Source organism: Triticum urartu, chromosome 4 (genome assembly GCF_003073215.2).
Source record: "Triticum urartu cultivar G1812 chromosome 4, Tu2.1, whole genome shotgun sequence".
Lineage (NCBI taxonomy): Eukaryota > Viridiplantae > Streptophyta > Magnoliopsida > Poales > Poaceae > Triticum > Triticum urartu.
The window spans coordinates 512,355,906-512,371,892 of NC_053025.1; positions in this window are offsets into that span (position 1 = coordinate 512,355,906).

Below are 15,987 nucleotides of genomic sequence, written 5' to 3' on the forward strand. Positions count from 1 at the left end.
CAAATGAAAAGAACAAAAGATGCTTGTATATATAGTAAGATAATCCAAAAGCTCAAGGTCCTCCGAGAGAATAAGCATCCACGCTAATAATATTAATGTTCCAACAATACATTAATGCTTAACTAAGTTTCGCCAAAAATAACGATTAGTTGACGTATGATCTATTTAAATAAACACGTATTTTTTCTAGATATAAGCAGGTGTGCATTTCTTTAATCCTAGTTTACACTAATAACAACCTATTTTTGTACACAGTAAATTTCCTACGCACAAAAGTACTACATGATAACCTTCTTGATGTGATAAAAATGATTATAAATTTTAATTACAACATACACGCACACCCATACACCATTACATAGAGTTGCAGACCTCCATAACCGAGGAAGTCATCAAAGCCGCCTCGTTATCGATAAAAACATCGTCTCCCACTAGAGCAATAATAATTTGCATCAATAACTCATGTCTTTGTTTCCCCACTCGCAAGTCGACTAGGGCAAAGCCTTCCTTCCCTCGATCTTTGTCGGCGAGCTCGTGTATTCACCTCCCCTCTATGAGCCGCTCCGACAGCCGACAACGGGGAGGGGTAATCTAGTGCCTCGGCTCTGGCTAGTAGACACGCTAGATTTTAGTCCTCGCAATGGCGGAGCACGAACACATGGTGGCGTTTCTTCTTCGAGTTAATCTTCTAGGCTCTGACCCTCCTCAAGTTCGTTCATTACGATGGATTAGACGAAGCTTCAACGTAGGTTACTGCCCACTCCCTGGGGGTAGCGAGGTTAGGGTTTCTTGTCGTGAATACGGGAGAATGAGATTTGGTGTCAGCTTCTTCACACCGATTCAAGGGCCCAACTGCGATGATTGCAGCTTGGGGGTGCTGGTCCTTAGGGGCATGTGCATGAAAACTTTCTGGTTGTCATAAAAGAGGATAGGTCGACTCCAGTATGGGACAACGACAACAACACCTCGACGGCTAGTTCTAATGGCTGTAGTGATCTTTGGAGTGCTTTGTACTCCTGCTGAATTTTTATAATAGATCTGAGTCCTTTCCGCCAAAAAACGCATTAACGAGACACCAAAATGTCGAACCTATGGTTTGATACCACCACCCTCCTAACTGTTGAAATATATTGCCTGCCTTTCTTCATCAGTTCGGACTTTTGGATGAGTTGGCTGGAGCATGAATTCAATATGGTACCACAGCCAGGAGGTCTTGAGTTTAAGACCCTGCCAACGCAGTATTAAGATAAGATTCCACGGCCTATATAAACCCCATGTCTAAGGACTAAATAAGCGTAGACGTGAGGGGGTGTCGAAATATATTATCCGTCTTTCTCCATCAGTTCGGACTTTTGCATGAGTTGGCTAGAGCATGAATTGAATACTAACCATCAAACCATTAAGTTGGTTCTCCATAAAAAGGCAATTTCAGGCGGTTTTGCTTCGAAGGTTGTGGACTGCTCGGACTTTTGGGGTGGCATTGTACTCACATATCATAATAGTTATTTTTTTGTCTTTGGAAGCCATATCAGAATAGTTCATATACATGGAGTAAATAGAAATAATAAATCACCAAAAAACAGAAATAAATACATCATTTCCCCTTTCTTGGTTACCTTGTTTGTCTCAATCTACTATTTTCGTCTCTTTATTACTCCAGAAAAATGTGGGAGGCGATAGAGGGAGATGAAGGACAATGTCATTGCTAGCAAATCGACATATATCAATTTCTAGACAATTACCTTTTTGTCAGATGGGGGTAGAGGACGTCCGTCATCTAATGTTCACATGCATGAGAGCTTGAGAAATTTGGATAGCTCTAGGGTTGAAAGAGGTGATTGATCAAGCACTTGATCCTGATATATTTGGCATTACCGTTTTTAAAAACTTACTTACGGATCGACATTGACAGTCACCAAAAGTTCAGCATCTAGGTCTTCAAGAGTCTATCATGTGGGTGCATGGTATATTTGGTAGCAAAGGAAAGAAGCTATTAACAGAATAGGGATCACTAGCCCACCTAGAATTGCTTTGGAGATTCATGCAATAACTCTGCGAGGGTGATTGATGATGTGCAAATCAAGGTTGATAAATGGACCAAACCAGAGCTAAATGTGTATAAATGAATGTTTATGCATGCTATATGGATGATGGAAGGGGTGCAACAGCCATTGTTCTTCATAGTCATCGAGGGGAGGCGATGTGAGGTTGCTCCTTCATATTTGATATTCTCGATAGCCCTTCAGCTGACGGTTGTAGCGACCAGACCTCAAATAGTCTGATCTCTGTGCTCCGGTGTCATCCCTGGATCAGTAATGCTGACACCACACAGTACTCGGAGGATTCATAGCAGAGTAGCAATCACACACTTATTACATCGAGTGTCTCATAAGAGAACTTATTACAATAAATATGGCTTAAGGCCATCTAATAACGATAACAGCGGAAGGCTTGAAAGATAAGTGAGTCCATCAACTCCAACGGCATCACTGAGTATAGAACCACGACCTAAAAACTCCTTAATCGTCGTCTGAAATGTCTGCAACATTAACGTTGCAGCCCGAAAATGGGTCAGCACTTGGAATATGCTGGCAAGGTAACACATAGAGAGTAATGAAATGAAACGGCTATACTATATGCATATTTGGCTGGTGGAAAGCTTTATGGTTACAGTTTTGCGTAAAGCCAATTTTCCCTACTTCAAAGGAATAAATTTATTTAACTATCATGGTAGTTGTTAAACATTGAGAATGGTTGACAGCATTCTCAATCCCAATTAAACATCATCATTAAACAAAACCCAACAAAATTAATTTAGTGTAACATGTTGAGATTCACATGAAAATCCAGGTACTAGATACTCAAGATGTCCATAACCGGGGACACGGCTAACCATGATTAGTTTATTACACTCTGCAGAGATTTGCGCACTTTTCCCCACAAGACTCGATCGCCTCCGTTTGGTTTCTCGCACTACATGGTGTTTGAGAAGATGGATGACCGAGACATAGTCTTTCAGAAGCGCTAGCACCTTACGATCGGGTAGACCGTACCACCTACATCCCCTACATCTGCTAGTCTACCACTGTAAGAGTTCGCACAACTTAGTCAACTATGATAGAGCCCATAATAACTTGTGGCTGCACACGGAAGTTTCTAGTATGAATAGTCTCATGATCCCTTTGAGCCTGGGTGGTGGTCCAAAAGAAAACAGGTAAGTCCTGGAATACCCAAGTGCCTCAATCCACCCAGATGTGTGTTTAAGTTGCCACCTTAGATAAATCATTAATTAACAAACTCACATCTGTCATTGATATCACTCACCCAATCCACGTCTACTAGCATAGCATGGCATAATAAGCAAACGTAGAAGTAACTCCCAAAGGTTTGATAATAAACAGGTAATAGGTACTACCTCAACTACTTCCCATCCCACAATTTAATTAGATCCTAATCATGCAATGTGTGAGGATTGATCTAATGCAATAAAACTGGGTAGTAGGAAAGGTATGTCAAAGTGTTACTTGCCTTGCTGATGATCCGCGAAACCTAGAGATTCGAAGTAACAGGCGGCGCACTCCGGGTATTCTATCGCAGACAAACAAACAAGCATACAATAAGTACTCATCTAATGCACGGGTAAAACTCAAATAAGAGATCTAACCAGAAGGTTCAACTTAAGAACTCCGGTTGGCAAAAAGAATCAAATCGAACGAAGCAAAAGTCAAATGGCGAAAGAAAACAACTTCGTTCTACTAATCTGGATCTAGGGAAAATTTTACAATAGCAAAATGTTGTTTAAGTTGGTTAAATGAATAGAGGGTTTCGAGATGAAACTCCAGGCGCTTGAATCGCCTGATTCCGATAAACGAGCGAAAAGTTATACTAAAACGAAAATCGGATCAGGAATCGCGATCAGAAAAATCGCGGATTTAATCCGAGAAAAAGAAAAACGACGAACGTTCGCTAGAACGAAGGAACGCTCGCTATTTAAATAAACCGGAAAACCGATCTATTTTAAAAAACCGAATCTAAAAAAACCGACGGAAAAACCGAACGGTTTTTCGAAAAAAAATAAAAAATGGCGGCACGGAAAACGAGGCGGCGGCGGCGAGGCGGCGCGGCGGCGGGTGGCGGCGGGCGGCGGTGGCGCGGGTGGCGATGCGGGTGGCGGCGGGGCACGGGGCTCGAGGCGGGGCTGGCGGCTAGGGTTTGCCCCGGGTGGGCTGCCCCGGCTTATAAAGCCCTGGCGGGCCGGAGTCCTAGTCGGACACGGCCCGTAAGTCGGTTCGTTTTTTTTAATTATGACGCGCAGAAGAAAAATAAAAAGAAATACTAAACGGACTCCTAAATTCTGAAATAATTTTCACGGGCTTCTAAAATCAAGCCGCACAAGGTGAACATTTATTTAGGACCTAAATGCAATTTTAAAAACACACATTTTTCCTAAATTTAAATAAAACATGGAAAACTTCGAAATAAAATCTTATTTGATTTTATTATTTAATCCTCAATATTTCTATATTTTGGAAAAGTCATTTTATTCCCTCTCTTATATTTTTGTAATATCAATAATTGATGATAAAGTAAATAAAATCAAATGATCCTATTCTCAAAATTTGAGAAAACTCAAATATGAAAATAACGAAATCCCCAACTCTCTCCGTGGGTCATTGAGTTGTGTAGAATTTCTAGGATAAACCAAAATGCAAAATAAAATATGATATGCAATGATGATATAATGTATAACATTACAAATTGGAAATTTGGGATATTACAAACCTACCCCCCTTAAGATGAATCTCGCCCTCAAGATTCGGGTTGGCTAGAAAATAGGTGAGGGTGGTCCTTGAGCAAATCTTCCTCTCGTTCCTAGGTGGCTTCATTCTCCGTGTGGTGGCTCCACTGAACCTTGCAAAACTTGATAACCTTGCTGCGAGTAACTCGGCTGGCAAACTCGAGAATCTTAACTGGTTTCTCCTCGTAGGTCAAATCGTTATCCAACTGAATAGTTTCCAATGGCACTGTGTCTCTCAAAGGTATGTCAGCCATCTCCGCATGACACTTTTTCAATTGGGAAACGTGGAACACATCATGAACTCCTGACAATCCTTCAGGCAATTCCAACTTGTAGGCCACTTCTCCCATACGCTCCAAAACTCGATATGTCCTACAAATCGTGGCGCTAACTTCCCTTTAACTCCAAAACGCTTTGTTCTCCGAAGTGGAGATACTTGAAGATAAGCTCTATCTCCGACTTTGTAAACTGTCTCCTTGCGTTTAGAATCTGCATAACTTTTCTGCCTGGACTGGGCTATCTTGAGCCTATCGCGAATTAATTTCACCTTCCGTTCAGACTCCTTAATCAAGTCAGGTCCAAACAACTGGCGGTCTCCAACTTCGTCCCACGACAACGGTGTCCTGCACCTCCTTCCGTACAAAGCTTCGAAAGGGGCCATCTTCAAACTGGCTTGGTAACTATTGTTGTAAGAGAACTCTGCATATGGCAAATTATCGTCCCAATTAGATCCATAATCTAGCGCACAAACTCTCAGCATATCCTCCAAAATCTGATTGACTCTCTCGGTCTATTCATCTGTCTGTGGATGAAAAGTTGTACTGAATTCTAGCCTGGTACCCAAAGTTTCGTGCAACTGCTTCCAGAACTTTAAGGTAAACTGGGTTCCTCTATTTGATACGATACTCCTCGGAACTCCATGCAAACATACGATCCTGGTCATGTATATCTTTTCCAACTTAGCACTAGTGTAAGTGGTCTTTACCGGGATGAAATGAGCTACTTTCGTCAATCGATCAACTACAACCCAAATTGAGTCATAGCCTGAACGAGGCCTGGGTAATCCCGTGATAAAATCCATGCCTAACTTATCCCACTTCCATTCGGGTATCGGCAATGGTCGTAGCAATCCTGCTGGCTTCTGATGCTCTGCCTTTACTCTCTGACATACATCACAAACTGCTACATACTCCGCAATATCCTTCTTCATTCCGGTCCACCAGAAAATATCCTTCAGATCCAAGTACATCTTGGTATTTCCTGGGTGAATTGAATACGGTGAGTCGTGTGCCTCTTGCAGTATCAACTTCCTGATCTCCGGGTCATTGGGCACGTAAACGCGGTCTTCAAACCATAGGGTATCGTGCTCATCCTCACGAAATCCCTTAGCTTTTCCTTTGCTAAGTTTCTCCTTTATGGCGGCAATCTCTTTGTCAGTCCTTTGAGCTTCTCTGATTCTATCCATCAATGTTGACTGAATCTCCAATGCTGCTACATAGCCTCTCGGAACTATTTCCAAACACAGTTCACGAAGATTTACTGCTAACTCACTTGGTATTTCTCCTGTCATTAATGTATTGACATGGCTCTTACGGCTTAATGCGTCAGCTACTACATTAGCTTTTCTGGGATGATAATGCAATCTCATATCATAATCCTTGATGAGCTCCAACCATCTCCTTTGTCTGAGATTCAACTCCTTCTGTGTGAAAATGTACTTCAAACTCTTATGATCCGTGTACACCTCACAATGATTTCCAATGAGGAAATGCCTCCATATTTTCAAAGCATGCACTACGGCTGCTAATTCCAAATCATGCGTGGCATAATTCAACTCATGAGGTTTCAGTTGTCTTGAGGCATATGAAACAACTCTCCCTTCCTGCATAAGCACTGCTCCAAGTCCTCGATGTGAAGCGTCGCAATACACCTCATAATCTTTGGTCTGGTCTGGCAAAATCAACACTGGTGAGGTAACAAAGCGTTTCTTCAACTCCTGGAAACTAGCCTCACATTCCTCCGTCCATATGAACTTGGTATCTTTCTTCAACAACTCAGTCATAGGCTTTGCAATCTTTGAGAAATTCTCAATAAATCTCCGGTAGTATCCTGCGAGTCCAAGAAAACTCCGGATCTCTCCAACTGTTGTTGGGGCTTCCCACTTGGTCACGGTATCAACTTTAGTGGGATATACTCCTATACCTTCTCCAGATATAACGTGTTCGAGGAATCCTACTTCCTTCAACCAAAACTCACATTTGCTGAACTTGGCATATAATTGATGTTCTCTGAGCTTTCCAAGTACCAGTCGCAATGCTCCTTATGCTCCTCTTCATTCTTCGAATAAACCAGGATATCGTCAATGAACACTACGACGAACTTATCCAAAAATTCCATAAATACTTTGTTCATCATGTTCATAAAATATGCGGGTGCGTTAGTCAGACCAAATGACATAACGGTATACTCGTACAACCTATACCTGGTGGTAAAAGCTGTCTTAGGTATATCCTGTTCTCGAATCTTCAACTGGTGGTATCCTGATCGCAGATCGATCTTGGAAAATACCTTAGCTCCTTGCAATCGATCAAACAGATCATTAATCATTGGTAGTGGGTACTTGTTCTTGATTGTTACTTCATTCAATCCTCGGTAATCAACAACCATCCTTAACGATCCATCCTTCTTCTCCACTAGAAGTACTGGCGATCCCCAAGGCGAAGAACTTGGGCAAATATATCCCTTATCCAGTAACTCCTTAATCTGCTTCTTAATTTCTACCAAATCCTTTGCCGGCATCCTATATGGTCTCTTTGATATTGGCCCTGTGCCTGGCAATAGCTCAATCAAAAACTCAATATCTCTATCCAGTGGCATTCCTGGCAACTCCTCTGGAAATACTTCAGGGAAATCCCTTACCACTGGTACTTCCTCCTGCACAACTCCTGTTAGGCAATTTACTTGAGTCCTCTTTGGCACATGTCGGGATACATACTTGATCCTTCTCCCTTCTGGGGTGGTAAGCAAAATTGACTTACTAGCACATTCAATATTCCCTTCATACTTTGATAACCAATCCATGCCTAATATCACATCCAATCCTTGGGATTCCAATACTATTAGGTCTGAGGAAAAAACATAGTTACCAATCCTTAGTGGTAACCGATCACACCATAGACTAGCCACATACTCTGCTCCAGGCGAGGTTACTAACATGGGTGACCTAAGGGCTTGGGTTGATAGGTTATACTTATCCACAAATCCCCTTGAGATGTATGAATGCGATGCACCAGTATAAAAAAGAACTAGTGCAGTAAATGACTTAACTAGAAACTTACCTATTACTGCATCAGGCTGGGCTTCAACCTCCTCCATGCTAACGTGGTTCACCTGTCCCCTGTTGAAAGGGTTCGGCTTCTTCTCAGAACTTCCATTGCCATTTTGGCCTTCAGGACATTCATTGGCATAATGTCCGGTCTGCTGACACTTAAAGCAAGTGACTTGGCTCAGGTCCTTCTTGGCTGGGGTTGAGGGGTTGGTGCGATTCTGGCCGTTGCTTCCTCCATTGCCATTACCATTCTTGGTGCCATTGTGATTGTGCGAGCTACCTCCTCCATGGGTATGCTGAAAATGTCCTCCCGGTCTAGGGGTAAAACATGGCTTCTGCTGAGCTCCTGAAGTGTACTTCCCTTGTCCATACTTCCTCTTACGATTCTCAATTTGCTGCTGCTTCCCTTCAATCATAAGAGCACGATCTACCAACTCCTGGTAGTTGTTGAAGGTTGCTACCATCAACTGCATGCTCAACTCATCATTCAGTCCTTCCAAAAACTTCTCCTGCTTAGCTGCATCCGTAGCGACGTCATCTGGGGCATAACGTGCTAACTTACTAAAGTCCTCCACATACTGGCCAACTATCCGTCCTCCTTGGCGCAAGTTGCGAAACTCACGCTTCTTCATGGCCATAGCTCCTGCTGAAACATGTGCAGTACGAAAAGCCTGCTGAAACTGGTCCCATGTGACAGTGTCGACTGGGAAAGTGGCTGGAAAATTCTCCCACCATGATGCTGCGGGTCCTTCTAACTGATGTGCGGCAAACTTCACCTTCTCTGCATCTGTGCATCCTGCTGTGGTCAACTCCCTAGCTATCTTGCAGAGCCAATCATCTGCTACTATCGGCTCGGTGCTACTGGAAAACACCGGCGGGTTCAACCTAAGAAAACGGGCTAAGTGGTCAACAGGTGGTGGTGGTGGTGGGTTGTTGTTGTTGTTTCCCTGATTCTGATTTTGAACTAGCAACTACATCAATGTGTTCTGCTGCTGGATCAACTGGATGAGCTCCGGTGGAAAGGTAAATCCGGGGTCACGTCTCGGAGGCATCTGAGGGTTTAGAAAAGATGAGATGTAAGAATAGAGGGGGTCTAAAGAGAAAACACTACCCATATGCACATGAGGCAAAAGCAAACAATTCACTTCATTCAATCAAACAAGGGCATACAATCGATCTATCTATCGCAAAAGTGCTCGGACTACTATATTTACATGGTGGACTACTACTACTGATGAGGTGGTCTACTAGAAATATTTTTCGGCGGCAGACTCCATGATATCTGCTCCAGCTTCATCAACATAGTCATCATCGCTTTCGTCCGGGTCTGAGTCTGTGTCGTCGATGATGATGTAGTCTTCCGGGCTAATCTCCTTGGGTTCTTCGTCTTCATCCACTGGTGTAGGGCTTCCCATAAATATTCCAATCTTCTTGATCAGGTCGTCATTCTTCTCCACCAATACTTCAATTTCCTCTTCATAATCTTCACGTGTTGCCTTGAGTTCTTCCTCCAGCTCCTTGATTCTAGTCTTAGCCTTCTTCAGATCTATCATGTCGACGCACATCTGGTTCTCCTGTCGTCGAATGTGCTGGTTTAACTCCTGGATAAAAGCTGCGATTGATATATCCTTCCTGGTGCTGATCATCTCCCAGTGTTCATCTCGGCGCCCACAAATCTGGTAGATAGTATCCTTGAGATCCTTGTGGTAGACTTCTCCAATGCGTCCCATGGCGATGTGAGCTGCCATGCTCTTTCCTATACTCCAAGTTGGTGCATCAAAAGAAAACTCTATGGGCTCAGTGACTGGCATGAACGTCCTTCCTAGAACTTGAACTTGAATCATCCAGCACTCTTCTTCAGGTAAAGTGGCGTTGTAGGTTCCGGTGAAGCTTGGTACTCCTATATTCAGGTATCTAGTGACTTCCTTCAAGTGACGTCCAAAGTGTGTATCTTCATCCGGTTGTGTGAACTTATTCCTTGCATCCGCCATCCTAAAGAGTAGAAAAGATGAGAAGTCAGAAGAGAAGAGAGTGAAAAGTGATCTAGGTCTTTTAGCTTAGTGGTCGTGTCCTACAGTCAGCGTGTGCTCTGATACCATCTCTGTAGCGACCAGACCTCAAACAGTCTGATCTCTGTGCTCCGGTGTCATCCCTGGACCAGTAATGCTGACACCACACAGTACTCGGAGGATTTATAGCAGAGTAGCAATCACACACTTATTAAATCGAGTGTCTCATAAGAGAACTTATTGCAATAAATATGGCTTAAGGCCATCCAATAACGATAACAGCGGAAGGCTTGGAAGATAAGTGAGTCCATCAACTCCAACGGCATTACTGAGTATAGAACCACGACCTAAAAACTCCTTAATCATCGTCTGAAAAGTCTGCAACATTAACGTTGCAGCCCGAAAACGGGTCAGCACTTGGAATATGCTAGCAAGGTAACACATAGAGAGTAATGAAATGAAACAGCTATACTATATGCATATTTGGCTAGTGGAAAGCTCTATGGTTACAGTTTTGCGTAAAGCCAATTTTTCCCTACTTCAAAGGAATAAATTTATTTAACTATCATGGTAGTTGTTAAACATTGAGAATGGTTGACAGCATTCTCAATCCCAATTAAACATCATCATTAAACAAAACCCAACAAAATTAATTTAGAGTAACATGTTGAGATTCACATGAAAATCCAGGTAATAGATACTCAAGATGTCCATAACCGGGGACACGGCTAACCATGATTAGTTTATTACACTCTGCACAGGTCTGCGCACTTTTCCCCACAAGACTCGATCGCCTCCGTTTGGTTTCTCGCACTACACGGTGTTTGAAAAGACGGATGACCGAGACATAGTCTTTCAGAAGCGCTAGCACCTTACGATCGGGTAGACCGTACCACCTACATCCCCTACATCTGCTAGTCTACCACTGTAAGAGTTCGCACAACTTAGTCAACTATGATAGAGCCCATAATAGCTTGTGGCTGCACACGGAAGTTTCTAGTATGAATAGTCTCATGATCCCTTTAAGCTTGGGTGGCGGTGCAAAAGAAAACAGGTAAGTCCTGGAATACCCAGGTGCCTCAATCCACCCAGATGTGTGTTTAAGTTGCCACCTTAGATAAACCATTAATTAACAAACTCACATCTGTCATTGATATCACTCACCCAATCCACGTTTACTAGCATAGCATGGCATAATAAGCAAACGTAGAAGTAACTCCCAAAGGTTTGATAATAAACAGGTAATAGGTACTACCTCAACTACTTCCCATCCCACAATTTAATTAGATCCTAATCATGCAATGTGTGAGGATTGATCTAATGCAATAAAACTGGGTAGTAGGAAAGGTATGATCAAAGTGTTACTTGCCTTGCTGATGATCCGCGAAACCTAGAGATTCGAAGTAACAAGCGGCGCACTCCGGGTATTCTATCGCAGACAAACAAACAAGCATACAATAAGTACTCAAACTAATGCACAGGTAAAACTCAAATAAGAGATCTAACCAGAAGTTCAACTTAAGAACTCCGGTTGGCAAAAAGAATCAAAATCGAACGAAGCAACGAAAGACAAACGGCAAAAGAAATAGGCTTCGTTTACTATTCTGGATCTAGGGCAATTTTTACAGAAAAAAACTTGTTTGAGTTGGTTAAACGGAAAGAGGGTTTCGAGACGAAACTCAGGCGCTTGAATCGCCTGATTCCGATAAATGAGCGAGAAGTTATACTAAAACGAAAATTGGATCAGAAATCGCGATCAGAAAAATCGACGGATTTAATCCGAGAAAAAGAAAATGATGAACAGTTTAAACGACGAACATTCGTTAACTGGATCTAACGACGAACACGCTCGTTAAAACGAAGAATCGAGCGAACGTTCACTAAATAGACCTAAACCGAAAAAACCGTTCTAAAAAAAACGGATCTAAAAAAAACCATGGCTTTAAAAAAAAACCAGGCGGTTTTCTAAAGAAAACTGCCGGCGACAGGCGGCTACCCTGAGCGGCGAGGCGGCGCAGCGGGCGGCGGCGGCGCGGGAAGCGACGTGGACGGCGGCGGGCGGGGCAGCAGCGCGGGGCGGCGGCGCGCGGCTATGGTTAGGGTTTCGGGCGCGGGTGGGCGCGGTGGCGCTGATGGGCTGGGGCGGCTCGGGGCGGCGCTATTTAAAGGCTGCCCCCGGGCGGAGTCCCGCTCGGGTACGGCCCGAAGTCGGTTCGCGTTTTTTTTAATAATTCCGCGCAGAAAAACAAATAAAAGAAATACTAAACGGACTCCAAAAATCCCGAAATAAATTTTCCCCGGCTTCTAAAATCAAGACGCACAGGATGAACATTTATTTGGGGCCTAAATGCAATTTGAAAAACGCGCATTTTTCTAAATTCAAATAAATAGCAAAAAACAAATAAAATCTTATTTGATTTTTTTATTAAATCCTCAATATTTATTTATTTTGGGAAAGTCATTTTATTCCCTCTCTCATATTTTTGTAAATAGAAATTATTGAATATAAACTAAATAAAATCAAATGATCCTATTTTCAAATTTCGAGACAACTCAAATATGAAAATAACGAAATCCCCAACTCTCTCGGGATCCTTGAGTTGCGAAAAATTTCTTGGATCAACCAAAATGCAATAAATATGATATGCAATGATGTTCTAGTGTATAACATTCCAAATTGAAAATTTGGGATTTACAATGGGCTCCTGTTCATCCACCGTCGACCTCCTCCAGCCTCCACCTGCGACTGTTCATCCACGGGATCATGTTCATCCAGCCTCCACCGCTCCTCCACCGGCTACCATTCAGCCAGCCCTGTCCACGGGGTTTGCTACCTCTTGAGCTTGCGTTGGATTTCCCCGAAGAGGAAAGGATGATGCAGCAGAGTAGCGTAAGTATTTCCCTCGGTTTTTGAGAACCAAGGTATTAATCCAGTAGGAGGCCACGCTCAAGTCCCTCGTACCTGCACAAAACGATAGCTACTCACAACCAACGTGATTAGGGGTTGTCAATCCCTTCACGGTCACTTACGAGAGTGAGATCTGATAAATATAATATTTTTGGTATTTTTGGTCTAGAGATGCAAAGTGAAAGTAAAAGGCAAAGTAAAAAGCAAAACAAGATTAAAGTGATGGAGATTGATATGATGAGAATAGACCCGGGGGCCATAAGTTTCACTAGTGGCTTCTCTCAAGAGCATAAGTATTCTACTGGTGGGTGAACAAATTACTGTTGAGCAATTGACAGAATTGAGCATAGTTATGAGAATATCTAGGCATGATCATGTATATAGGCACCACGTCCGTGACAAGTAGACCAAAACGATTCTGCATCTACTACTATTACTCCACTAATCGACCGCTATCCAGCATGCATCTAGAGTATTAAGTTAAAAATAGAGTAACGCTTTAAGCAAGATGACATGATGTAGAGAGATAAATTCATGCAATATGAAATAAACCCCATCTTGTTATCCTCGATGGCAACGATGCAATATGTGCCTTGCTGCCCCTTCTGTCACTGGGAAAGGACACCGCAAGATCGAACCCAAAGCTAAGCACTTCTCCCATGGCAAGAACTACCAATCTAGTTGGCCAAACCAAACGGATAATTCGAAGAGACTTGCAAAGATAACCAATCATACATAAAAGAATTCAGAGAAGATTCAAATATTATTCATATATAGACTTGATCATAAACCCACAATTCATCGATCTCAACAAACACACCGCAAAAAGTAGATTACATCGAATAGATCTGCACAAGAGAGGGGGGACTTTGTATTGAGATCCAAAAAGGGAGAAGAAGCCATCTAGCTACTAACTATGGACCCGAAGGTCTGAGGTAAACTACTCACACTTCATCGGAGAGGCTATGATGATGTAGAAGACCTCCGTGATGACGGCCCTCTCCGGCGGAGCTCCGGAACAGGCCCCAAGATGGTATCTCGTGGATACAGAAAGTTGCGTCGGTGGAATTAGGTTTTTGGCTCCTGTTCTGATCGTTTGGGGGTACGTAGGTATATATAGGAGGAAGGAGTACGGCGGTGGAGCACCGAGGGGCCCACGAGGCAGGGGGCGCGCCCTAGGGGGGGCGCCCCCACCCTCGTGACCGCCTCTTTGACTCCTTGGAGTAGGGTCCAAGTCTCCTGGATCACGTTCGGTGAGAAAATCACGTTCCCGAAGGTTTTATTTCGTTTGGACTCCGTTTGATATTCTGTTTCTCCAAAATACTGAAATAGGCAAAAAAACAACAATTCTGGGCTGGGCCTCCGGTTAATAGGTTAGTCCCAAAAATAATATAAAAGTGTAAAATAAAGCCCAATATAGTCCAAAACAGTAGATAATATAGCATGGAGCAATCAAAAATTATAGATACGTTGGAGACTTATCAGGCATCCCCAAGCTTAATTCCTGCTCGTCCTCGAGTAGGTAAATGATAAAAAGAGAATTTTTCATGCGGAGTGCTACTTGGCATAATTTCAATGCAAATCTTCTTAATTGTGATATGAATATTCAGATTCAAAAGATTCAAGACAAAAGTTTATATTGACATAAAAATAATAATACTTCAAGCATACTAACAAAGCAATTATGTCTTCTCAAAATAACATGGCCAAAGAAAGTTATCCCTACAAAATCATATAGTCTGGCTATGCTCTATCTTCACCACACAAAGTATTTAAATCATGCACAACCCCGATGACAGGCCAATCAATTGTTTCATACTCTAACTTTTTCAAAACTTTTTCTATCTTCACGCAATACATGAGCGTGAGCCATGGATATAGCACTATAGGTGGGATAGAATGGTGGTTGTGGAGAAGACAAAAAGGAGAAGATAGTCTCACATCAACTAGGAGTATCAACGGGCTATGGAGATGCCCATCAATAGATATCAATGTGAGTGAGTAGGGATTGCCATACAACGGATGCACTAGAGCTATAAGTATATGAAAGCTCAAAAAAGAAACTAAGTGGGTGTGCATCCAACTTGCTTGCTCACGAAGACCTAGGGCATTTTGAGGAAGCCCATCATTGGAATATACAAGCCAAGTTCTATAATGTAACATTCCCACTAGTATATGAAAGTGATAACATGAGAGACTCTCTACTATAAAGATCATGGTGCTACTTTGAAGCACAAGTGTGGTAAAAGGATAGTAACATTGTCCCTTCTCTCTTTTTCTCTCATTTTTTATTTTTTTTATTTGGGCCTTTTCTCTTTTTTGCCTCTTTTATTTATTTTTCGTCTCGAGTCTCATCCCGACATATGGGGGAATCATAGTCTCCATCATTATTTCCTCACTTGGGACAATGATCTAAAAAATGATGATCATCACACTTTTATTTTTCTTACAACTCAACAATTACAACTCGATACTTAGAACAAAATATGACTCTATATGAATGCCTCCGGCGGTGTACCGGGATATGGTGGAGTGTGTCATAATAAACGGAATGGTGGAAAGTTGTATGGCAATATATCTCAGAATGGCTATGGAAATGCCATAATAGGTAGGTATGGTGGCTGTTTTGAGGAAGGTATATGGTGGGTGTATGATACCGGCGAAAGGTGCGCGGTATTAGAGAGGCTAGCAATGGTGGAAGGGTGAGAGTGCGTATAATCCATGGACTCAACATTAGTCATAAAGAACTCATATACTTATTGCAAAAATATAGAAGTTATCAAAGCAAAGTATTACGCGCATGCTCCTAGGGGGATAGATTGGTAGGAAAAGACCATCGCTTATCCCCGACCGCCACTCATAAGGAAGACAATCAATAAATAAATCATGCTCCGACTTCATCACATAACGGTTCACCATACGTGCATGCTACGGGAATCACAAA